The following is a 27,065-nucleotide window of genomic DNA, read 5'->3' on the forward strand; positions in this document are numbered from 1 at the left end:
TAGCTTCTATTGGCTTGAAACAACATAATTCCTTGTTAGATTCCTTAAAATTCCTATAAAGATGCTTCAAATAGTTTTGTAAAGATATAAACTCGTCATTGGATGGACATTGGTGGATATCAAGTGAATTAGCTCAGTTATATGTATTCACAGAATTGCACTTGAAGAAGGTGCTGAGCCATAACAACGAACTCAACGGTTTGAACCTTGTGCTAAAAGAGGTCATCAAAATCATGGATGTAGGTATTAATCTACCTTATTTCCGAAGAAAACTAGTGTTATTGTGGTAAAAAATGATGAGGGTACTTTAATCCTTGTTAAAGTTCAAAATGGGTGGAGAATTTGCATAGATTTTAGGAAACTAAATGTTGTGACTAGGAAAGATCACTTTCCCATCCCTTTTATTGACAAAATGCTTGAAAGATTGGCTAGAAATCCCTTCTTCTTTTTTCTTGATGGCTTTTAAGGATTCTAACATATTCTGATTCATCAGAAAGATCAATAGAAGATAACCTTCACATGCCCTTTCGATACCTTTGTTTTCAGACGAACGCCGTTTGGATTCTGCAACGCCTCAGGTACTTTCCAACTCTACAGTGTTGACATTCAACACGAGGAATTAATCAGGATCTTATGCACTCTAACTACATTAATTTTAAGATACAAGCATGCATGTTCATAATTTTCCAGAATTTAAGGTTTAGAAAGACAACCTTTGAAAAACACTCAAATTTCTCTAAAATGCTGCTCAATCCTACTCACGAACATGTTGTAGACTACCACAAGAGTTTCTCTACTATCCTCTTGGCCTTAGATTAGGTGGTGGAGCTCAAATTGAGATGAATTTTTGGGGTGATCTTGAATTTTGGAGAGAATTTTTGGGAGAAGGACTAATTTTCTCAGATTTTTATTTTGCGTGAAGTTTTTTTAATCATATTAAAAAACTAAATATAAAGCATGCAATATAAATAAACCATAAATTGACACTTAAAAACAATATAAATAAACCATAAATTGACACTTAAAAACAACTAATATATTTGATTATGTGGAAAAAAAATGGAAAAAATGGGACAATTCAACTTCAATTTTCTTTTTTCTTTTATTTGAATTAAATTAATTTAATTCTATTAAATTACTTTAACGAAATTAATTTTAAATATTAAATTTGAATAAAAATTTAAATTTTCCTAAAATTAATTTTTAAATAAATGATTAATTAAAAAAATTAATTAATTTAATATTAATTTAATATCAAATAGTAAATTAATAAAATAACCTAATCCAAATATGAATCCAAATTCATATATATAATATTTAAATAAAATTTAAATATTTCAACTCTCCAATTATGTTTAATTCGATAATTAAACATTAATTATATCACATATAATAATGCAAACCCTAATCTGAATTTGAACATTTTAAGCCAAATTAATCAATATTCGTTAACTACCCGTTATTCTATAGTTTCCATTTAGGAGCTAGTAAAGGGACCTAATGGACCTTTAGATCATGAGCTCTAATGATCCGAGATTAATTTGCTAAACTCATTTAAGCCAAATTAATCAATATTCGTTAACTACTGGGGCACTCTACTAAAAACCTAGTAGTTGCACACTCCTCACTGTAGATATGTTTCTATCCACTTGATTTAACCATAATTAGTAAGTCGATCTTTCACAAGTCACTCGTATTAATAGTTGAGTCAAAATTTCTGTTTTACCCTTGTAATACATCTTGCTTCTTAAGTCTCCACTGATCCACTAGTGAACAATTGGTTTGTAGTCTTACCAGTAAACCAAGTTATTCTTAGTCATAGAAAGGGCAGGGACCACTTTTTTAAGAATAGGAGTTAGTACTTAAGGGAACAACCTATTTGCTAAACCTGAAATGGGTAAGAGTGAATTTCATCTTGCAGGACTATATCCTTAACTATCTACCTGGTGTTACCTCTAAAATGGGAGGCTTGTTTGAGCAGCGATGTTGAGCTGTTCTCACCATTACAGATTAAAGAATAATCCTGAATAAACAGGAGTTCATAGTTTGCTCAGGATTGAGATCGAATTACCTTAGGTCATCAGTTTGAAATAGTTAGTTTTAACAGTAAATGGTGTTATAAAGAAAAATGACTATTTTGTGGTCCGGTCATATGCAAACATTTTTTTTACATAGGATGCCCACATTCGCATTTCTCTACATGAATGACTTCGTGATCACATCATTTGTATCATATACAATGTGGGCCGCATTCATAGTGTCCTAAGGATAAGGTACCCAACCCTATCCTTATACTTGTAGACCGTTTTGACAATATACTCAATCTTTACCCACTTTTATGTCTCCACATATAGTTTAAGTATTCATGCTATAGTTGTGGGTTCGTTAGTTTATTAGATAGCCTATTACAAAGTGTAATTTACATGTTCAATAACAACTTTATTGAATAAACCTTAATAAAAAAATTATTGCAAAATAGAATATGTTCAGAGATTACAAACTACGAGTTTTAGGACATACAACTCAACAAGAGATGCATAAAGTCAAACATAGTTCTGAATTTTGAGAATTTTCATTTCATGGCCTCACATAGAATATGTCACACCCCACCCCAGACCACCCTCTTAGCCTAGAGAAGGCCGTGACTACAGCAGTTATCAACCCTTTGGCTGACACTTATTGCCTAATAACTCTTGTGGAATAACTCTGATACCAAAATATAACTTATACACAGGGGAATGTCTTCAGGCCAAAAATTTATTAATTTAGAAACATAATATATTTAGAGTCATTACAACACTAGATTTACAAGTCCCAAAACCATAAAACTCTAGTCCCTATATGAACAACAGTAACATGTGTACAATATTAACAGAAACCACCTAAACAGACGGGTTACAAATCTCTTTGTCCTTTAGTGGCAGAGTAGATTCAGAGCTATCTTCAGAGGATTTGACCGCTATCTATGGGCGGGGGAAAGGAAAATATTTGAAACCGGGGTGAGCTTGCGCCCAGTGAGTGACTTAAGAAAGCTAACTGATTGTCAAGCAAAATCTCAATAAAGAGTTTAACTGAAATATAAGCTTCTACAATACTTGTACTGCAGTATAAACATTTTCCAAGCATGAAATATATAAAGCTATTTTAATCATAAAACAGTAAAACTGTTTCTCAGTTGAGGATAACCCTACTGTGGGTAAAAACAATTCCAACACCAACTACTGGTCAAGATAGAACCCTTATGCTCAATCTCTGATTCTACCTATGTGCACGTGGCCATACTAAGTACCGTCATACCTTAGGTACTTCTGTTTAGATCCCTTCTCAAACGTCCTTCAGTATCTGGTTGGTTTGGTACCTTCTCAAACATCCTTCAGTACCAATAGATACCTTCTCAAAGGCCTTAAGTATCTAGTTGGGCGGATACCTTCTCAAATGTCCTTCAGTATCGTTTTTTAAGTAAAACTAATCATAAATGACTTTCTCTCTTTAAAGCATGTAAAGTATAACACATATAAAAACATGGCTTTAAAAGTACTAACGCATGCTGAGTATATTTAACACATATAAATCGCTTTTCAACAATTTCTCACACATGTATGCGTTTAAAACATAACTCATGGTTTGTTTGGAAATCACTTTGTAAAACTAACTGGCATGAGAATAATCTTCTTTAAAACATGCTTTCTATAACACGTTGTAATCAAACATTTTAAGCAAATGTTTTAGTCAAAATGTTTTAGCCACTCACCTTGATCGCTTAAGAGCTTTTCATTCTAGTAGCTCCCTTTTCTACCTCGGGCTCCCTTTTCACCCCTAGAATCCAAATTCAACTTACACCTTAGATTACTCATAGTTCTAAATTTTATTTTGAGATACTTCCTTCTACAAACATATTCTAAAATGTCTCAGAAAGGTTACCTTAAAATTTAAGCTTATAACCTCTCGCAGTTTTGCTAGAATCACAGAATCTTCAAGACTGGCTCAAACTTATCCGACAGCCTGACACTTCTATCTTCTTCTCAGTTTCTAGCCCGATCCCTTCGAGCTTTTCCTCCAACCCTGAAAACTAGACTCTCAGATATTTCAGGTGGCTTTGGAATGACTCCAAACGCACGAGTAAATTGAAAAAACTCCTCGTCCCAAGTTGATGTTGCTCTCCAGACTTCATTGTCCAACGCATCCTATTTGAAATATTATGACCAATGCATGGATTTTGGCTCTAACGCAAGGTTTGCTTAACTTTCCCACTATTTTTACGGTATTTTTGAATGATGATCTAAAATGAAGTCTCTTGGCTTTATTTATAGGCGTCCAAACCTTCCCCAGAGTTGACACCACCTACTTGGCTGCATGGCCAAGTGTTTCTCCCATACACTACCACCACATCATTTTGATCAGCGCAATCTAAGTGTCTTCCTCCTGTGTAGCCAATGCATGAGCTTCCAATCTGATGTCACCACCTCAAATTCTTAAGGCTTAAGGCTTTCCTCCCAAGAAGACACATGGTTTGATGACGTTTCCTAGGTGATCTCATCCTTTGTATGCATCCAATCTAACTCTTGGATGTTCAACGCATAATCTATACTCAATGCATAGCCTATCATCAACGCATAGCAAGCCAATTTACTACCATTACAATTCAACTTAACCATCGCAATCCAACTTAGCCATCGCAAAAAGCTAACCATCTCCAACGCATAGGGTGACCGTCCATCCTCAACGCATGGCTCACTAGGCAGTATCACACGGCTTGCATGGCATAGGTGCATGGTGCTGGCCACCGACGCATGGGCGTGCGGCATAGGCTGCTACTTCGACGCATGGACGTGTGGCATAGGCTGGCCATCGCTCGCTTTCTCGACCGCATGGGCTGCATGCTTGGCTGCATGATAGCGCACCTCGACGCACGGGTATGGCTGCTCGGCAGGGAGCTCAACGCATGAACGTGGCTGCTCGACGCATTGGCAGGGCGTCTGGTCGAGGCTACTCGATGCATGGGCTGCCTTTCAATGCGTCATCTCCATTTTTCCTTCTTCAGCTGCATGCCATCGTCAACACACCCTTCCAAAGCATTGGTCCCTTCCAACACATGCCACACAAAATTCTATACTTATCCAAAATTTCCAATTTTTCCCCAAGAGTTAAACTTCCAAATTTCCTATTTTCTTCAAATCTCCACTCATTTCTCTACCATTACACACTAATTTCGACATCAACCTACTCACCACACTAGTCTTAGTAGGGAACATACTTAAGTAGAGAAATTAGGATTCGGGGTTCACATTTACCTCCCCCTTATAAAAATTTCGTCCTTGAAATTTTGCTACAAGTCTGTCAATTAAACAACTACGGATACTTGTTTCTGATTTGCTCTTCGGCTTCCCACGTTGCTTCTTCCGTGCTATGGTTTTGCCATTGTACCTTTACCAATGGGATTGCCTTATTCCTTAAAACCTATTCTTTTCTGTCAAGAATCTCCACTGGTTCCTCTTCATAAGACAAATTCTCTTTCAACTGTACCGGTTGCTCAGGCAACACATGGGTAGGATCTGGCACATACTTTCTAAGCATTGCCACATGAAACACATCATGAATACGAGATAACTCTGAAGGTAAATCCAATCGATATGCCATTGGGCCAACTCTTTCTATTATCTCGTAAGGTCCAATATATCTTGGGCTTAATTTCTCTTTCCTACCGAACCTGAGTATTCCTTTCCATGGAGATAACTTAAGAAATACTTTGTCACCAACTTCAAACTCTAATTCTCTTCTCTGCTTATCAGCGTAACTCTTTTTCCTATCTCAAGCTGTCTTAAGATTATCTCTTATAATCTTAACGCTGTCTAATGTCTATTGCACGAGTTCTGGACCTAGTAATTTCCTCTCACCGACTTCATTCCAACATATCAGAGTCCTACATGGTCTTTCGTATAATGCCTCATACGGTGCCATCTCGATACTCGAATGGTAACTGTTGTTATACGTAAATTCAATTAACGATAGATACGTATCCCAACTGCCCTTAAATTGCAATATACATGCTCTCAGCATGTCCTTTAATGTCTGGATGGTCCGTTCAGACTGACCATCCGTCTGTGGATGAAAAGCAGTACTAAAATATAACTTGGTTCCCATAGCTTTCTGCAAACTAGGCCAAAACTTTGATGTAAATCTGGAGTCTCGATCTGATACAATTGAAACTGGAGTCCCAAACTGACTCACAACTCGATCAACATATAGCTTAGCTAATTGGTCTAGAGTATAAGTAACTTTAACAGGTAAAAACTTAGCTATTTTTGTCAATCTATCCACAATTACCCATATACCATCATAGCTCGCTGGTGTCTTAGGTAATCTAAACAGGAAATCCATCGTAATATGCTCCCATTTCCACTATGGTATTGGGAGTGGATTAAGTAATCCTGCTGGCCTCTGTCTTTCTAGTTTAACTTGTTGACATATTAGGCACCTGTCAACCACTCTGTTATCTCTCTTTTCATACCAGGCCACCAGTACGATCGCTTTAATGTTCTGTGCATCTTCGTACTACCCGGATGCATAGCATAGGCCGAACTATGTACTTCTTCTAGAATAGCTTGTTTAAGTGATAAGTCCTTAGGTACGCATATCTTACCTTCTTTCAATAGCACTTTGTCAGCTCTTAATTGGTAGTCCGTCCTCAATCCTTTATCTACTTATTCAACTAACTTCTGAAGATTGGAATCCTTTAATTGTTCACGTAGAATATATTTTACGAGCGTAGGACGCACTTGAAATGAAGCTAGTAACCCTCCTTTTTGACCGATTGATAATGTTGCCCTAGCATTATACAACTTATGAATCAATGTACGCTTCACTGAATTGATACTAGCTCTAGTTGATTTGGTTTCTCGATTTAAAGCATCAGCTACCACATTTGCTTTACCTGGGTGATAATCAATGCTACAGTCATAATCCTTGATCAACTTGAGCCATCTTCTTTGTCTCAAGTTCAGTTCCTTCTGATCAATGATATGCTTTAGAATTTTATGATCCTAAATATATGACACCGCTCACCAAACAGGTAATGTCTCCACAACTTTAGAGCTAACACAACTGTCGCTAACTCCAAATCATGTGTAGGGTAGTTACATTTATGCTTCTTTAACTGTCGAGAAGCATAAGCTACTACCTTTCCGTCCTGCATCAGCATACATCCTAACCCTTGTCGGGATGCATCACAATAAACCTCAAACTCTTTACCTGGTGTAGGTAGAGTTAATACTGGTGCTGTTACTAACCTCTGTTTCAACACCTGAAAACTATGCTCGCATTCTGGTGACCACTCAAACTTCGCATCTTTTCTGGTCAGGTTTGTCAACGGTAGAGCTATCTTAGAAAAGGCCTCCACGAATCTCCTATAATAACCTGCTAAACCCAGAAAACTACGTACTTCAGTTACATTCAGGGGTCGTTCCCAGTTCACTATTGCTTCTATCTTTTGGGAATCAACACTAACTCCATCAGCTGAAACTATATGCCTAAGGAATATGACTTGATTTAATAAAAAATCACACTTACTAAATTTGGCATATAACTTCTTTTCCCTTAAAATCTGTAACACCATCCTCAGATGTTCTTTGTGCTTCTCTGCACTACTAGAATACACTAGTATATCATCTATGAAAACTATCACAAACTGTCCAAATAATGATGAAATATCCTATTTATCAAGTCCATAAATACCGCAGGAGCATTTGTCAATCCAAACGGCATTACTAGGAACTTCTAATGTCCATACCTAGTTCTAAATGCAATCTTCGGAATATCAGTGTTTTTCACCTTCAACTGGTTATAACCCGATCTAAAATCTATCTTAGAGAACATCGTGGCTCCCTTTAACTGATCAAAGAGATCATCTATACGAGGTAATGGGTACTTATTCTTAATGGTCACCTTATTCAATTGTCTATAGTCTATGCATAATCTAAGAATACCGTCTTTCTTCTTAACAAACAAGACTGGCGCTCCCCAAGGTGACACATTGGGTCTAATGTATCCCTTATCCACAAGTCCTTGTAACTGAACTTTTAGTTCCTTCAGTTCCATTGGTGCCATCCTATATGGTGCCTGGGATATAGGTGTTGTACCCGGTATTAACTCAATAGTGAACTCTATTTACCTATTAGGTGGTAAGCCTGGTAACTCTTCAGGGAACATATCTAAGAATTCTTGTACAATAGGTACATCCTCAGGTCTTAGTTTCTTATCCTATGAAACTGCTACATAGGCTAAATAGGCTTCGCATCCTTTACTCAACAGCTTCCTAGCCTTCACTGCTGATATTAAACTTCCAGGAAATATTCTTTTACTTCCCACCAGGGTTATTTCTTTTTCACCTGGTTTCCTAAACACTATTTCTCCTTTAAAACAATCCATAGTGGCATAGTGTTTACTTAGAAAATCTATACCTAAGATAACATCAAACTCTAGTAATTCTAATGGAATCAAGTCAACCCAAAAACTCTGATTTCCAAGAATTACTTCACAATTCCTGTAATACTCATGTACAACTAGGGTATCTTCTACAGGCATAGAGATAAACAAATCCTCATTCATACGCTCAGGCACTCTATCTATGCGTAATGCACACATGCTAGATATGAATGAGTGCGTAGCACCAGGATCAAATAATGCATAAGCGGATTGATTACATAAAGTTATCTTACCAGTTATGACATCTAGAGCCTCCTCCGCTTCCTGGTGTGTCATAGCGTATACTCTACTCTACTGTTGTTGTTGCTGTTGGGGTCGTCCAGCTACCTCTTTCTGCTTAACTACACCGGATCCCTTACCTCTAGTTCCGGTCGCTCTGGGTTGGTTTACAGTCTGTGTAACTCCTCTTTGCTCACTCTGTGCTCCATGACTTAGCTGAGGACAATCTCTCTTGAAATGCCCAACTTGTCCGCACTGGAAGCACACATTCCTATTACCATAACATACTCCTATATGAGGCCTACCATAGTTTATAAAAAGTGGTTTCCTCCCTGTACTAGCTATTGACTCGCTAGCACGACTTGGTACTGATCTACCACTTGGTCCAACTGCAGGTCTTGACCTTTTTCGACCTAAGCTTTGTTGGCTCGTGCCTCCAAAACTCCTTATACCCAACTGTCCAGAGAAGGGGGTCTAAATCTCTTACTTCTCGTTTCTCCAGGCATTCTAAGCTGCCCTTCACCTGGCTGGAGTACATCTTCCCTTGCTAAACTCTGCTCTACTTGGATAGCGGTCTTAACTAACTGAGTGAAATTCACTATATTGGATGTAGAGGTAATGGGTGTACGTATCTTTCTTCTTAGGCCATTTTCAAATCTCGTACACCTCTCATTCTCTTTCGTGATAATTGGAAGAGCATACTGAACTCAGTAAATCTTTGTTCATACTCAGCAACCGTCATCACTTTCTGAGTTAGCCTAAGGAATTCCTCCCTCTTTGCTTCTTTAAAAGAACTAGGGTAGATTTATCCTCAAATACTTATCTGAACTCATACCAAGTCATAGTTTCCAAACTATTCCTTTTGGCTTCTATCACTTTACACCACTTCTCAGCCCCTTTTTGCAGTAAGAATGCCGCTAACTCGACCTTACGGTCCTCAGGACACCTCATAACCTTAAAACATTTCTCAATCAAATCCAACCAGATCTCAGCATCTACTGGATCTGTGGCTCCATCGAATGTCGTGGCTCCTAAAGCTTTCACCCTTTCGATGCTGAATTTCTTTTTTGGATTGTTCTGGATCGATTCTACACTCGCTACCAATCTTTGAGTGATTCTATCAAATACTCGATCCTCTATCTGGGGCTCTACATCTACCCTTAGTGTACTCGACTCGTTTGCAGAAGTTGCTTCCTACTCTACAAGTCTCTAACTCTTTTCCCTTTTAGATCTGGGTCTCGTCTAACTTCAAGACCTCCGCTGGTAGGGTCAACATTCCTCTCCTCAGTCTGCTTGCTCCACTTGCCACTTCTCCTCAGCATCTTTGCCTAATTATTATGTACACATGTTAGGGACTTATCTATGAGACTTAATCTAATGCATGAACTCTCTCTTTCACCCATTACCTTATGCTTTAATACTAAACTAGCTCAAACCTTTCCCAAGTTTATGTATACCTTTGCTCTGATACCAAGCTATCACACCCCGCCCCAGACTACCCTCTTAGCCTAGAGAAGGGTGTGACTGCAGCAGTTATCAACCCTTTGGCTGACACTTACTGCCTAATAACTCTTGCGGAATAACTCTGATACCAAAATATAACTTATATACAGCGTCTTTAGGCCAAAAATTTATTAATTTAGAAACATAACATATTTAGAGTCATTACAACACTAGATTTACAAGTCCCAAAACCCAAAAACTCTAGTCTCTATATGAACAACAGTAACATGTGTACAATATTAACAGAAACCACCTAAACAGACGGGTTACAAATCTTTTTGTCCTTTAGTGGCAGAGCAGATGCAGAGCTATCTTCAGAGGATTTGACTTCTAACTGTGGGTGGGGGGGAAGGAAAACATTTGAAAACTGGGTGAGCTTGTGCCCAGTGAGTGACTTAAGAAAGATAATTGATTCTCATGAAAAATCTCAATAAAGAGTTTAACTGAAATATAAGCTTCTATAGTACTTGTACTACAGTATAAACATTTTCCAAGCATGCAATATATAAAGCTATTTTAATCATAAAACAGTAAAACTATTTCTCAGTTGAGGATAACCCTATTGTGGGTAAAAACAATTCCAACACCAACTACTAGTCAAGAGAGAATCCTTTTGCTCAATCTCTAACTCTACCTATGTGCATATGGCCATACTAAGTACCGTCATACCTTACGTACTTCTGTTCAGATACCTTCTCAAATGTTCTTCAGTATCTGGTTGGTTTGGTACCTTCTCAAACGTCCTTCAATACCAATAGATACCTTCTCAAAGTCCTTCGGTATCTAGTTGGGCGGATACCTTCTCAAATGTCCTTCGGTATCGTTTTTTAAGTAAAACTAGTCATAAATGACTTTCTCTCTTTAAAGCATGTAAAGTATAACACATATAAAAACATGGCTTTAAAGGTACTAACGTATACTGAGTATATTTAACATATATAAATCGCTTTTCAATAATTTATCACACATGCATGCGTTTAAAACATAACTCATGGTTTGTTTGGAAATCACTTTGTAAAACTAGCTGCCGTAAGAATAATCTTCTTTAAAACATGCTTTCTATAACACGTTGTAATCAAACATTTTAAGTAAATGTTTTAGTCAAAACTTTTTAGCCACTCACCTTGATCGCTTAGGAGCTTTTCACTCTAGTAGCTCCCTTTTCTACCTCGGGCTCCCTTTTCACCCCTAGAATCCAAATTCAATTTACAGCTTAGATTACTCATACTTCTAAATCTTATTTTGAGATACTTCCTTCTACAAACATATTCTAAAATGTCTCAGAAAGATTACCCTGAAATTTGAGCTTATAACCTCTCGCGGTTTGGCCAGAATCATAGAATCTTGAAGACTGGCTCAAGCTTATCCGACAGCCTGTCTCTTCTGTCTTCTTCTCAGTTTCCCACCTGATCCGTTTGGCTTTTCCTCTGGAAGCCCTACCCTAAAAACTAGACTCTCAGATATTTTAGGTGGCTTTAGAATCACTCCAAATGCACGAGTAAATTGGGAGAACTCCTTGTCCCAAGTTGATGCTGCTTTTCAGACTTCACTGTCCAATGTGTCCTATTTGAAATACTATGACCAACGCATGGATTTTGGCTCTAACGCAAGGTTTGCTCAACTTTCCCACTCTTTTTACGGTATTTTTGAGTTGTGATCTAAAATGAAGTCTCTTGGCTCTATTTATAGGCGTCCAAACCTTCCCCAGAGTTGACACCACCTACTTGGCTGTATGGCCAATTGTTTCTCCCACACACTACCAGCACATCATTTTGATCAGCGCAACCTAAGTGTCTTCCTCCTGTGTAGCCAATGCATGAGCTTCCAATCTGATGCCACCACCTCAAATTCTTAAGGCTTAAGGCTTTCCTCCCGAGAAGACACATGGTTTGATGATGTTTCCTAGGTGATCTCATCCTTTGTATGCATCCAATTCTTGGATGTTCAACGCATAATCAATACTCAATGCATAGCCTATCATCAACGCATAGCAAGCCAATTTACTACCATTACAATTCAACTTAACCATCGCAATCGAACTTAGCCATCACAAAGAGCTAACCATCTCCAATGCATAGGGTGACCGTCCATCCTCAACACATGGCTCACTAGGCAGCATCACACGGCTTGCTTGGCATAAGCGCATGGTGCTGAACACCAACGCATGCGCGTGCAACATAGGCTGCTGCTTCAACGCATGGGCGTGCGACATAGGCTAGCCATCGGTTGCTCGCTCGCATGGGCATGCTTGGCTGCATGGGCTGTGTGCTTGGCTGCATGGCAGGGCACCTCGACGCATAGGTATGGCTGCTCGGCAGGGCGCTCAACGCATAGGCGTGGTTGCTCGACGCATTGGCAGGGCGTCTGGTCAAGGTTGCTCGATGTATGGGCTGCCTTTCAACGCATCTCCATTTTTCCTTCTTCAGCCGCATGCCATCATCAACACACCCTTCCAACGCATTGGTCCCTTCCAACGCATCCCACACAAAATTCTATACTTATCCAAATTTTTCAAATTTTCCCCAAGAGTTAAACTTCCAAATTTCCTCTTTTCTTCAAATCTCCACTCTTTTCTCTACCATTACACACTAATTTTCACACCAACCTACTCACCACACTAGTCTTAGTAGGGAACATATTTAAGTAGAGAAATTAGGATTCGGGGTTCATAGAATAGTACTTGGGAATGTTATTTGTAAACATGGTATTGAAGTACATCTAGCAAAACTAGATGTTATTGCTAAGCTCTCTTACCCCACAAATGTGATGGAGGTTTGTTCTTTTCTTGGTAAGGTAGGTTTTTATCGTAGGTTCATTAAGGACATTAGCAAAATTGTCCATCGAATCACATCCTTACTTCAGAAAGATGTGGAATTCTAGTTTAATGATGAATGCAAAGCCAGCTTTTGGTGTGTTGAAGAATGCCCGTTTGATAGTTCCAAAGAAGAGCTATTATTCCTAGCTTAATTCGACTTTCTTATTAGATTTTATGTGTTTTTTTGCGTTATTTTGTAGGTACCGAGCAATCAAGAGGTAGAATTGGTGATTTAGAGCCGAATAGGGTTTATTTGGAGCAAATTAGAGTTTATTTGAGCATCTAGGCTCCAAAAGAGTTAAAAAGACCAAAATGCCCCTACCTTAGCATCGCAACGCTCGTGATTTACCTACCCCCAACACTTGCTTAACGCTTGAAGGAAGAATGCCAAGGTACAGGGTAGCGTTGCAATGCTGCCATCAGCATTGCTATGCTATGAACGTAGAGACGGAGATGCTTTTGTGCGAGCACAAGTGAGCATCAACCTAAGTGTTGTGCCTCTATGCTTGATGCTCGAAGCCAACCGCATTGCAGCATTGCAATGCTCTATCTAGCATTGCAACACTACCACCTTTCTATAAATACCTTCCTTGTTGGATTTTATGTCCTGAAACTTATGGTTTGTAAACAATAAACTTATTCTAAAAATTCAATAAGTTGTAATTGAATAGACGAATTGCTTATCTCGTTTTAGAAATAAATCCAATAAACTAAAAGATCCATGGCTATTATATGAGTATTTTAACTATATGTGGAGACATAAAAGTGGATCTCGAGTAAATAGTCAAAATGATCTATAGTATATGAATAAAGTTGAGTGCCTTATTTTGGTAACACTATCGGATGCGGCCCACTCTGTAGTTGTTACAAGGAGTTCTAAAGTGCTACAGACGAAGTGATCCTAATTCATACATGTGATGACATGAGGAGTGGGGGCATTGTGTGCAATGAGTTTGCACAAGATCGGACCACGAAATAAGTCACTCTTACTTTATAATGTCGTTTACTGTTTAAGACTATTTCAAATCGATGACCTAGGTAATTTGACCTTAATCCTGAGCTAACTATGAACTCCTATTTATTCAGGATTATCCATAGATTTTCTTAGGTGAGGGTTGGCTCAACAGCGTCGGCTCAATAAGCCTCTCAGTTTAGGGGTAAGACCGGGTAGATAGCTGGGGACATAGAGTGCAAGATGGAATTCACTCCTAAACCCTTTTTGGGATAGTAGAGAGGATGTTCCCTTATGAAACAAGAGGTAATCTCGGGAGTAAAACAGCCTTTTGACCTAGCCGTTATTATGAACAACCCGTGAAGGGTTAACTTACTAATCATGGTTATATCAAGTAGACATAATATATCTACAATGATGGGAGTGAAACTACAAGCTTTAGTGGAGTGACCCAGTAGTTAACGAATGGGGGTTAATTCGGTGTACAGAGTTTAGCTAATTAATCTCGGATCGTTGGAGCCCATGATCTATAGGTCCACTAGGTCACCCTACTAGCTCATAAATGGATTAGCCTTAGAGTAACGTGATAAGTTGATTTGAAACATTCAAATTAGAATTAAGGAAAGTAGTGATTATATATGATATAATTACATGTTTAATTTTGGAATTAAATGGAATTGGAGAATTGATTAATATTTAAATATGATTGAAATATTAAATTCATGAATAAAGATTCATGCGAATGAAATTTGTGATGAATTAATTTAATATTTGATATTAAATTAATAAAATTAATAAAATTATTTAATTAATTTATTAATTTTATTAAAAAAATTAATTATTGAATTAATTTTATAAAATTAATAAAATTTTTAATTTTTAATTGAAATGGGTTTTTGATTCTGGAAATCAAAATAAAAGAAGAAATTAGGAAAATTAGAGAAGTGGGTTTTTCCCATTTTCTTCCTTGCAACTCATACACATTTCCATTTCTCTTTAGCTCAATAATTCAAGCATGGGTTGTGATTCATGCAAGGTTGTTAGTTACATGAAAGTCATGCAATATAAGGCTGGAATTTTGAGTGGAGAAGAAAGAGATAGCAATCATTGCCGAAGCTGAGATTTTGTGCTGAAGAAGTTTTCTTCGCATTGTGAAAGACTAGCAACCTCCTCTCCAATTCCCTTTGATTCAAGCTTATTTTGAGTCCAACAACTCAATCTAAGGCTCCAAGATAATGGTAGGGAAAACCTTGTGGTGGTTCACACCCAAAGAAGAAGGAGATAGTAACTGGAGATCGTGTATCAATGGTACTTTAAAGGTTAGTGTTGAAACTCTGTTTTTAATTTATAAGCATGTTTAGTCTGAAGCCAAAATTAATGAATTAGAATGCTTAATGATCCTGTTCTTCTTCTACTACTTGCCTCATGAATCCAACATTCCTTCGATTTTAGGTTAATTTCATGTTGAATTTCAATGGAGGTCAAGGAGAGGCCGAGTTATCTTCTTTTCCTTTGATGTTTTCGGCATCATTAGGTTCAACTTTAATTTTATTTTGGATTGTAAACATGTATAAACATGTATTGGCTTGAAATCTTGAACATGTCTATGAATTTACGAGTTGATTTTCATCTAGTTTCTTGGATCAAGGATTTAATGTCAATTTCATGAGTTTTCTATTTTCAATTGATGTTGCAATTCTTAATTATGTTTTTCTTTGAATCTATTTAAATTACCTGGCATGATTATTGAGGTTGATTGTCACGCTTTATCGTACATGTGCATGCTAATAGGTAGCAATGGTAATGAGCCATTTGATGGCTATTCCTAGAATGTCAATTGCTAGGTTCAAAGAAAAATTTAGTTAATTCAACATGGTCGTCGTGACAGTTAATTGATATAGTTGAATCCTAAATCTTAATGCATGCTTTCTAGTTTTTTTATGGCCGCTGAGAACACAATTGAACTTAGGAGCATGTAGATTAGTTAGGGTATGGTCTTTCCAACCTTAAATAATAATTAGGATGATTGATTGATTTCGATTGAGTTAGTCGTCGACCTTTGTAGAAGCTAGTTAAATCGCAACAATTCGGTAGTGATGCATGCATAATTCAAACGTATAGTCAATTTGCAGAAAATAATTATTGAAATTGCATTGAATACCTATCTTGATCTACGGACTAGACGAACCAATTACTATTTACATTTATCCTTACAATTTATTTTCCTGCATTTATGTTTTTCATCAATCAAAACCAAAACCTAATTTTATCGCTTTTCACAGTCAAATCTAGCTTAAGAGAAATTAATCCTTGCCTCTCAGTGGTTCGACCCTGCAGTTCCCACAGTTACTACATTTTAGTTGTAATAGGTGTAGTACGATTTTACAAGTTTTCTTTTGATCTTTAGGCTTTTGGGAGCGACACTGAAAGTTCTACAATCACCTATCTTATGCTTCGATCATTCAAGCTTCTCATAGGGACCTTCCATTCGAGATTATATGTGACGCGTGTGAATTTGCTGTAGGTGTAGCGTTGGGTCAGAATGTGGACAAAAAGCACCACATAATTTATTACACTTCTAAGATTTTGAATCCAGCCCAATGCAACTACACTGCTACATGGAAGGAATTTCTAGCTGTTGTTTTTGTTCTCGAAAAATTTCTTTCTTATATTATTGGTGAAAAAGTTATTGTATTTTCTGACCATGTAGCTCTACATTACTTAACGTCAAAAAATGAGTCTAAACCCCGTTTTCTTAGATGGGTTCTTCTCCTCCAGGAGTTTAACCTAAAGCTTGAGGATAGAAAGGGGTGCAAAAAAGCCTTGCGATCACTTGAGTAGATTAACCACAGAGGAGGGTTGTCTTCCTTCTGATGGAGACTTCCCTGACCAAACACTGATGCAGGCAGATGGTATCTCTATGACTCATTGATATGCAGACCTAGTCAATTATCTGCTCACAGGTAAGCTTCCTTACGTTCTTAATAAGCATAAGCATGATAAGACTACGAGTAAGTCGAAATACTATGTATGGGAAGATACTTACTTATGAATTCTTTTCTATTTTAGAATTCTGTCATGAGCATGCTTGTGGGGGCACTTTAGCCCTAAACGAACTGCTAAAAAAGACGTGAATTCTGGATTATATTGGGATGCTCTTTTTACGGATGCATTTTTCTACTAAAAACTTGTGAGTGTCAAAAGTTGAATGGTTTGTCCCGTAGGAATGAAATGCCTTAGTGTTAGAAAATACTAGCAAGCCACGGAAGCAAACCAAATCAATAGAGATTCTAATTCACTCATTTTGGATATAAATTAAGCATGCTCATAAATTAATAAGAGGGTTGCATAACATAACTTTGTAGAATTTCAAATTGAGCTGCAAATCTTCTCCAAATCTACTTGTGAACCACCTCCCTTCCCTACTATTCTCTTGGTGCCTTAGATTGAGTTGTGGGGCTCAAAATAAGCTTGAATAAAGGGAATTTGAAGAAGAAGCTCACTGCTGCACCAAGGAAGAACACCTACTTCAACCACAAAGTTTTTCAACAAAAACTCATATGTTGCATCAGTTTGCATGCTTGATTCTCAGTCCAATCTTCCCTATTTATTGCAAGACTATCGTGCATAACAAATTTCTGCACAAAGAGTAGCTTATGCTTGGAAGATTGACTCAAGCATTTGGTGGGAAATGAGTGAGCTTTTAGGATAGTAAGTGGAGATCTCCCACTTTTTCTATTTTGATGTTTCCAATTTTGTTTTACAAATTGTATTTCCTAAATCAATTTTGTTTTTAAAAGAAGTGAAAACTTTATTAATTTTACAAAATTAATTCATCAATTAATTTTCTAATTAAAATTAATAATAAATAGAAAATTAAATAATTTAATTAATTATAATTAATTCAATATCAAATATTAAATTAATTTTCCACAAATTCATCCATCATAAATTTCTATTCATGATTTTAATATTTAAATCATATTTAAATATTAATTGATTCTCCAATTCCATTTAATTCCAAAATTAAACGCGTAATTATATCACATATAATTATTAATTCCCTTAATTCTAATTTGAACATTTCAAATTAACTTGTCACACTACTATAAGGCTAATCCATTTACGAGCTAGTAGGGGGACCTCGTGGACCTACAAATCATGGGCTCCAACGATCCGAGATTAATTAGCGAAACTCTTTACACCGAATTTACCCTCATTTGTTAACTATAGGGTCATTCCACTAAAACCCTGAGTTGCACTCCCCTAACTATAGATATATTATGTCCACTTGATATAACCATGATTAGTAAGTTAACCCTTCACAGGTTATTCGTAATAACGGCTAGGTCAAATGTTTGTTTTACCTCCGAGATTATCTCTTGTTCTTTAAGTCCCATTGATCCAATGAAAGGGTAGGGCCCCTTGTTCAAGACTCGAAGTTAGCACTTAAGGGAATAACCTCTCTACTATCCCTGAAAGTAGGTAGGAGTGAATTCCATCTTGCACCCTATGTCCCCAGTTATCTACCTGTACTTACCCCTGAAATGGAGTTTTATTGAGCCGACGCTGTTGAGCCAACCCTCACCTATGCAAATCTAAGGATAATACCGAATAAACAGGAGTTCATAGTTAGCTCAGGATTAAGGTCATCGCTTTAAAATAGTCAGTCTTAAATAGTAAACAACGTTATAAAGTAAGTCTGATCTTATACAAACCCATTGCATAGGACGCCCCCCCTACTCATGTCATAACATGTATGAATCAAGATCACATCGTCTGTAGCACTTTGTAACAACTACAGAGTTGTCGCATCCGATAGTGTTACCAGAATAAGGCACCCAATCTCATTCATATACTACAAATCATTTTGACTATTTACTCGAACCTGATCTACTTTTATGTCTTCACATAAAGTTCAAGTACTCATATAATAGGCATGGATTTTTAGTTTATTGGATTTATTTCTAAAACGAAATAAGCAATTCATATATTCAATAACAACTTATTGAATTTTTCAGAATAAGTTTTATTATTTACAAACCATGAGTTTTAGGACATAAAACCCAACACTTAGGTCTCTATTCTTTTATGTGAAATATTCAATGTTTAGGAGATAGATTTTATGGGGCCCTTTCCTTCTTCTTGTGGGTTTAAATATATCTTGCTAGTTATGGACTATGTTTCAAAATAGATTAAATCAAAGACCACTACTATTGATGAAGCTAAGTTTATTGCAGGATTCTTGAAGACTAATATTTTATGTAGATTTTGTTAGGGTGGATGCCCTAAATCTCATGGATTTCGTAGTTTGTAAATTATTTATACACATTTTTTATTTAATAGAATAAAACATTATTTTATTTGACATTTATTTTGCATTATCCCAAATCCAATAAATTAAGATCATAGGTTATTTAATATGGCTTAAATATGTATGTGATGACATACAAGTGGATCTTGTTTAAGTAATAATCCGAATGGTATTGCCTTTAAAAAAAATGAAAAAGAATAATAATCAATCTAGTGACCATTTGCTATATAAATGATAAAGAAAATTTTAATAAGTTTCACTGAACTAGAGTAGGGGGAAACTAAAAGGATTAATTTAAAACCATGACAAATTATTAAGACTTAAATAAAAGGGCTTGAACACATATGTGAGGGACGATAAGATTTGGCCTTGAAATCTCTTAATGTTAGGATGTGCATGAAATGTTTTTACTAATGGATCTAGTACGTCTATTTCGAATGATGAGGTATCGAGTCATTTGCATGCTTGTTTGAATTCCCCAATAATCTTGTTTTTTCTTTGTATGGGACTAGCAAAGTTATGAGTTTCGAGTGGTGAAATGCACTCCAAAAGTTCATTCTTTGAGCTTTACATTTAGTTAGTTTGGTGATTAGTTTTAGATTTTTTATGCTTTTTATGTTTAATTATAGGAAATTGGACAATTGGATCAAAACAAGCAATTTTGAAGATAAAATGACAAAAATATTACCAAGAAAGGTCACAACTTTGACCTAGGGTAAGGAGAAGTGAAAGAGAAAGTTGGGCAATTGTTAAGGAAGAAAAACAGGGGGTAACATTACAATGCTAACTTGAAGAAATAAGCGCATGCAATCCACGTTTTAGGTAGTGTTGCAATGCTACTTTGTAGCATCGCAATGCTGCGATTACTGCTTATAAAATTTCGTCTTCCCTCGATTAGAAGGGGAGGCTGATTTAGGGTCGAGTTTAGGGTTTAGTTGAGATTGTGGCAAGGCCTCCACGGGAGCGAAACTTTGGGCAGAAGCGACATTTTGGAGCTTCAAAGGAGTAAAGATTTGAAGAGTTTGTTGGGTTGTGATTTTGAATTTGAGGACCATAGTCAAGAACCTGACTTGTTTCTTCTTCTCTCTTTTCTTTTCTATTCCTTTGTACTTGGAAACATCATGAATGGTTTATGTTTGTACTGTAAATATGAGTGACTGGTTTGTGTTTTTAGAGTTTTATTTTAGTTGTATGGATTACTTGATTGAAATAATTGTTCTTGGACTTGATTTATGCACGACTTATTTTAACATGTTTAATCTTAATGCTTTTGAATAATTGGTCATTGTGTAAATATTCTTTAGTTAATTTCTTACTTGGAAGAGAGGGCATTATGTTAGATCTAGCGTGTTAAACTATTGATTAAATATGCACATAAGTGATAGGAGATCAATAGAGTTAAATTATGGAAGAACTTAATGTTGTGATAATCAAGTAATTGCAAGGAATTGAATTAGTGGTTAGTGATGATAGGCAGAAATGCACGTCATTATAGGCCTTTTATTTAGAATTATGAGGGCTGTTAAGTAGAATTTGCTGTGAATATGTTAGGAATTCATGAGAAAACGAGTTTGCATCGATCGGCATTAAGAATCTCGGCTAACCCACTATTATGCGTTATTATGCATTTAATTGTCTATCTTTATAGCTAACGTAGGAAGCGGACGCATACGCGAAAGCCGGGCTATCACAAAGACGATCGCATGTGGGGAATCTCTCCATCGCAGAGATGAACACATACATTCGATGCATGGTTGTTGCGGCCATCAACCGCATGCGGCTACATAATAATAACCATAATAAAGGGATGACCGCAAGGTTGGTGGAATGCAAACATGAATGCATACCTCGGGAGAATCAAAAGATGATGTTGACATTTCACCTACCACGCCATTAGCAGCAGAGATTCAAAAAAGAACCATCACGCCACGAGTGTCAGATTCAGAGCAGGTCCATTATTGTTGTCGGTGATCAAGCTCTATAAATAGAGGCCGTTGAGCAGAATTTCAGATTATCCAAGGTTTTCTGCTTGAGGGCAAATCCTTGTGATCAAGACCAAAGCGTTAGAAGATAGTTTGAGAGTTCTTCATCTCCTTCATCAATTCCAAGTGACGATCGGAGCCTTCGCCGGAGTTAGAGCTCGAGAGAGTCTGCTCCACCGCCCATCCATGGCTCCACCGGCAGCCTTGACACACATCTGCTGAAAGTAATTGCTTCCAGTAGATGTGTGTCAAGGCTGCCGGTGGTGGTCCTTCCATTTCTCTTCTTTCCTTGTATTGTATTACATTTTGGCTTAATGAATTAATACATTTTATGATCAATGCATTTTTGTACTTTCCTTCGATTCCATCTCCATCTTCATTTACTTAATATCCTTTACTTTCATTGCAACAGTTAGTGAGACTATTAGAGTATCGCATACTTAATCATACGGCATAGGAATATGAAGCATGTAGCAAACCACTGGGAGGTGTGCGTTGCGTGAGTGTTGTGAGAAAACCTTATTTGCTTAGTGTGAAGCTAAGCAACGCTTGTCTATAAGCGGAAGCAATGGTTGTCTATGGGTAGAATCAACAACAACTAACTACCCGGGAGGGTAAGTGGTTGGTCGCATTAAGCAATGTAAGCAAGTGTTCACTAGGAATAGGAATAATCTTACGTCAACCAGGTTTATGCAATTACCTTGTCTTATGAGCGCATCATTCATCATTTAGTCATACTTTGGAGAGTAGTCTAAAAACCAAATCTAAGTCTTAGGAGAGCGGATTGGATCGCATAAGCAAGAATGGAGAACCTAGGAATAATCTCCGTTTGCTATTACATAACGTGTGCACCCTACAGATAGGATATTGCACGCGTCCAGAAGTAGGATAGGGTTGCGTGAAGACATGTTCACCATTTTATCTATTTTTCCATGCATTTACTACACATCAACAGTTGCCGTGTCTCTACCTCTCATTCATACTTCCACTGCTTTGTCTGTTAGTTAGGAGTAGGAGTAGTGTTTAGCTTATCACCCCCATCATTCTTTTATTTATCCGCCACAAACACATCACCGCATTGCATTTAGCTACAAGTCCCTGAGTTCGACCTCGAATCACCCGGGAAACTTGCGTTCTCATTATACTTGGCGAGAGTGCAAGAAAATTTGTGATAGGAATGCATGGTCATTGCATATGAGATCAACACATATATCCCATTCCAATGCATGACCGCCGATGCATGAGAACCAACGCACAACCTAAGACATGCATCGCATATTGTGTTCACACTAATTTTACGTCACCAGTAAGCTATTAGTAAGGGTTGAGCTTGAAAGAGGATACTTGTAAGACTCCTTGATTTATAACAAGCATAAAATAAATCTAAGGCCTAAATAATTAATTTGATTACTCCAAGTAATACTTTAAGATGTGTCTTGCCTAGTTTCACCCGGATATTGTCTTTCATTTGCTCTTTAGGATTACATTAGGATAGATTAATTGAATTTTCATCACAGTCTAGTCCTTTATATATAAAAGAAGAACCTCTAAATAGCTGAGAGTGAGTCAAACCAATTCCCTAGAGGACAATACTCGGTCTTAACAATTTTAAACTATATTATAATTTGACCTATGCACTTGCACCACATCAGTTATTGAAGAGGCTAGTACGTCAACAAGAGGTATTAATGTTAGTTCATCTAGTCAAGCACATCCACCTCAACAATTGAGCCTTGACGTAATTGAAGGGTTCCAAACCCACCTGCTCATTATATGAGTTTAACAAAAACCCTAACCATCATATTAGATGGCGAAGTTGATGATCCATTGTCCTATAAACAAGCAATGGATGGTGTGGACAAAAATGAACAGGTTAAGACTATGAATCTCGAAATGAAGTCTATATACTTCAATTCAATCTAGGATTTTGTACATCAACCTCATGGGGTACCTATAGGTTGCAAATTGATCTATAAGAGAAAATGAGGTGTAGATGGGAAGGTATAGACCTTTAAGGATAGACTGGTGGCAAAGGGTTATACTTAAGTTGAGGGAGTAGACTATGAGGAAACTTTCTCATTAGTTACCATGCTTAAGTTTATCCAGATTCTTCTATCCATTGCCACATATTATGACTATGAGATATGACAAATAGATGTAAAGACTACCTTTCTAAATGGTTTGCAAAAGGTTTACTAAACAAGATCAAAAGCTAAAGGTTTGCAAGCTTAATCAGTCAATTTATGGATTGAAACAGGCATCTTGATCATGGAATATAAGATTTGATACTACGATCAAATTTATATCTTTGACCAAAATATTGATGAACCTTGTGTCTACAAGAAAATCATCAACAGTTCAGTAGATTTCTTGGTATCATACGTGGACGATATCCTACTCATTAGGAATGATATTGGTCTACTGATAGATGTTAAACAGTGGTTAAAAGCCCAATTCCAAATTAAAGTTTTAGGAGAGGCACAGTTTGTTCTAAGAATCCAGATCATCAAAGATCATAAGAACAAAATACTAGTATTGTCGCTGGCATCTTATATTCATAAGATGCTTGCCAAATATTCAATGCACAACTCCAAAAGGGGTTTATTACCTTTCAAGCATGGAATTGTATTGTCTAAGGAATAGTGTCCTAAGACACCTCAAGAAGTTAAGGAAATAAGAAAGATCCTGATAACTTGTAGAAATACAAGTTATTGTAGCCTTTTATTTAAAATAATTAAGGAAGATAAAAAGAAAATGCGTTAACTTAAGGTGAATTCATAAAAATAATTCAAGCTATGCAATCACATGTTCACGAAAGACAATATCCTGAAATTTATAAAATTTCACATCTTTTGACATAGGATCTGGTTAAAAAGAAGCAAACATCTCTTGAAAGGTGGAAGCTGCAGCCTTGATCATAGAGATGAAAGAAAGGTGACACATGCACACGTAGAAAAACCACGCAATAAAGATTGGAGTATGCGAGGAAACCACAAAACAACAACATGGTTGGTAAACTGTCAAATCACAAAGCATGTCAGTAGCCGACTTTAAACTCAAGCATGCCAGATCCAATGAATCTATGACATGATAAGCCGATGCAACAGGGCATAAAATACAAAGGTTTCAAATTATCATTGGAGAGATGCTTAGGATACACATTTCAACACTTATAAATAGCTCTTAGTAGCTCATACAATAGATAGGAACTTTTACACAAGATTGCAAAAGCATTGTCAAATTACCTCCATCCTCAACCTCTTAAAGTTCACATTGAAGATTCTAAGTGAGAGACTAGTCTCTTCTCTAGAAAGTGAAAGAGTGTTCACCCTTCATCTCGAAAGCAATCACTAGTAGTAGACAACATAAGAGCCAAAGGAATCAAGAGATTGCAACAAGTGGCTTAACATCTCTTTCTATCACTTTTACTCTTGTCTTTCATTTCATATTTTGTATTAAGAATCACATGTTTGAGAACCTTGTTATTTTTAATATGAATATGAATACCACACATTTCATCTCATTCATGTTCTCTAACTCTTTCATCCTGTATACCTAAATTTTCAATGGGTTGAGAAGATTAACTAATATTTTCCAAAAGCATGCATAAATAAAAGTTCATCTTGTTAATCTGCATTTAACTCAACGCCTAACTCACTGAGAACTTGATTAGGTAATAAATAGTCATCTGCTTGATAGAGTAAGTAACTTAGACTTCATTAAACAAGGAAATAAATAGTTTTAGAGGTAAAGTTAGATCTTATTCGGAAGGTCAACTCAACATACATTGAAGAGATAGAAAAAATGTGGCTTTTGACACTAAGAGGTGGATTCCTTGCAAGAAGTTGAAGCATGAATGCCCACGTATGCTATGTTTAAGGAAATGTTAGCAAATCTTCTTAACCGTACTTTATTCATTGCTTTCGACCTCCCTTCATCGCCTACTACTTTTGTTGATCGCCTAGACTACACATCATACTCACCGTCTCTCATCATCATCCTTGTAGTCTTAGTGTCTTAGATAGAATCACACTAACATTGCTTATAATTCACACTGCACTACAAGAGATCATTAAAGCATTCAAACAAGTCACATTACTAAATCCCTATGTTTGACCGGACTCACTAGGAAACCTTGTTTGGATTTATACTTGGGTTCAAACAAGGAAAACTTGTGTTGCTTAATTTATTCATTACATACTTCATATAGGCACGACTTAAGGCTAAAAATTACATATAAACAAGCAAGCATACAAACAATTGAGAGAAATAATAACCCATAATATGCACAACAAACAAGTTTTTGGCCCCATTGCTGTGGATTTAGAATTTAACTGATTTGAATACTTCTTTGATCTTTTGTAGGGCTTCACCTTTCAGTGTATTGAGTCGTCACCCAAGGAGTACCACAAATAGTATATGAGTGAAGGCAACAAGCCTGAACTTGTATTTGACCCTAAGATTGAGAGTACATTTCCGAGAAGGAATATAGCAAACAAAGAAAGAAGATTGAGAAATTAGAACATGGGAGACAATCTCAACAATCCCAACCATGTGATTTGATATTTGTTATGCAGTGGAAATTGTTAGTAGATATCATTCAATGCAGGATTATATCACTAGACAATAATTAAAACCATCATTAAGTTGTTGAGGTTGATGCCCAAAATCTCATGGGCCCTGTAGTTTGTCATTGTAATGTACAAACAATTTATTTATTTAATAAAATATGAGATGTTTTATTTATCATTTCGTAGCATTAACCCACAAAACCAATAAACTAACATCCAAGGTTATCATCTATAGCTTAAACATGTATATAAAGACATACAGGTGGATCATGTTTAAATGATAATCTAAATGGTCTGGAGTAGATGGATCAGGCTGGATACCTTATCCAGGTTACACTACGAATATGGCCCGCTTTGTAGATGTTACAATTACTGTTAAGTGCTACAAATGATCTGATCGTAATCATTCATGTAGAGACATGTGAGCGGAGGTGTTCTATACAAAGGAGTTTGTATAAAACCGGACCACGAAATGACTAGTCTCATTATATAACACCATTCATAATTGAGACTTACATTACACCAGATTGTCATAGGTGACATGACCTAAATCTTGAGTGAGTTGTGAACTCTTGCCTATGAAAACGACCCTTTGATTTGTATGGGTGATAGTGGCAAAATCGCCAACTCAATGAACCTACCATTTTGGGGATTCGTCTGATTGTGGTGCTGGGAACACAACTACACAAGACGGAATTCACCCATTCCCTGATGTCAAGGTAAGTAGATAATTTCTCTCTTAAGTGCTGATATCGGGACTTAAACAATGTGGCGCCACACCCTCTCTTGGCCCAAGAGGGGTTTGGTCATAGTTGGATTATGATTTATTGTTCATTAGAGGGATTAGTGATACTTAAGAAGTTAGATGTAACTATTTGGGTAAAGCGGTAATTCTGACCAAGCTGTACTTACGAGCAATTTGTGAAGGGTCATCATTTTGTTAACTGGTTATATTCAATGGACACAGAAATATATTTGTAGTGCCAGCTGTCAATCTTTAATAGAGTGACCGACAGTTAACGGATGTTGGATAATTTAATTAACGGAGTTTAATTAATTATTCAGGTACCATTGGAGCTTCAATCTACATGTCCCTAGGATCCCCTCTATAGCTCAACAGGGACTATAGAGAATTAATTTTGGATTAATTTGAATTGTTCAAATTAATTGAGGGAATTAATTATATGTGACACAATTAATTTAACTTAATTATATATGATACAATTAA

Source organism: Benincasa hispida, chromosome 10, assembly GCF_027475165.1.
Source record: "Benincasa hispida cultivar pf3 chromosome 10, pf3_genome.v1.1, whole genome shotgun sequence".
NCBI classification, from domain to species: Eukaryota; Viridiplantae; Streptophyta; class Magnoliopsida; order Cucurbitales; family Cucurbitaceae; genus Benincasa; species Benincasa hispida.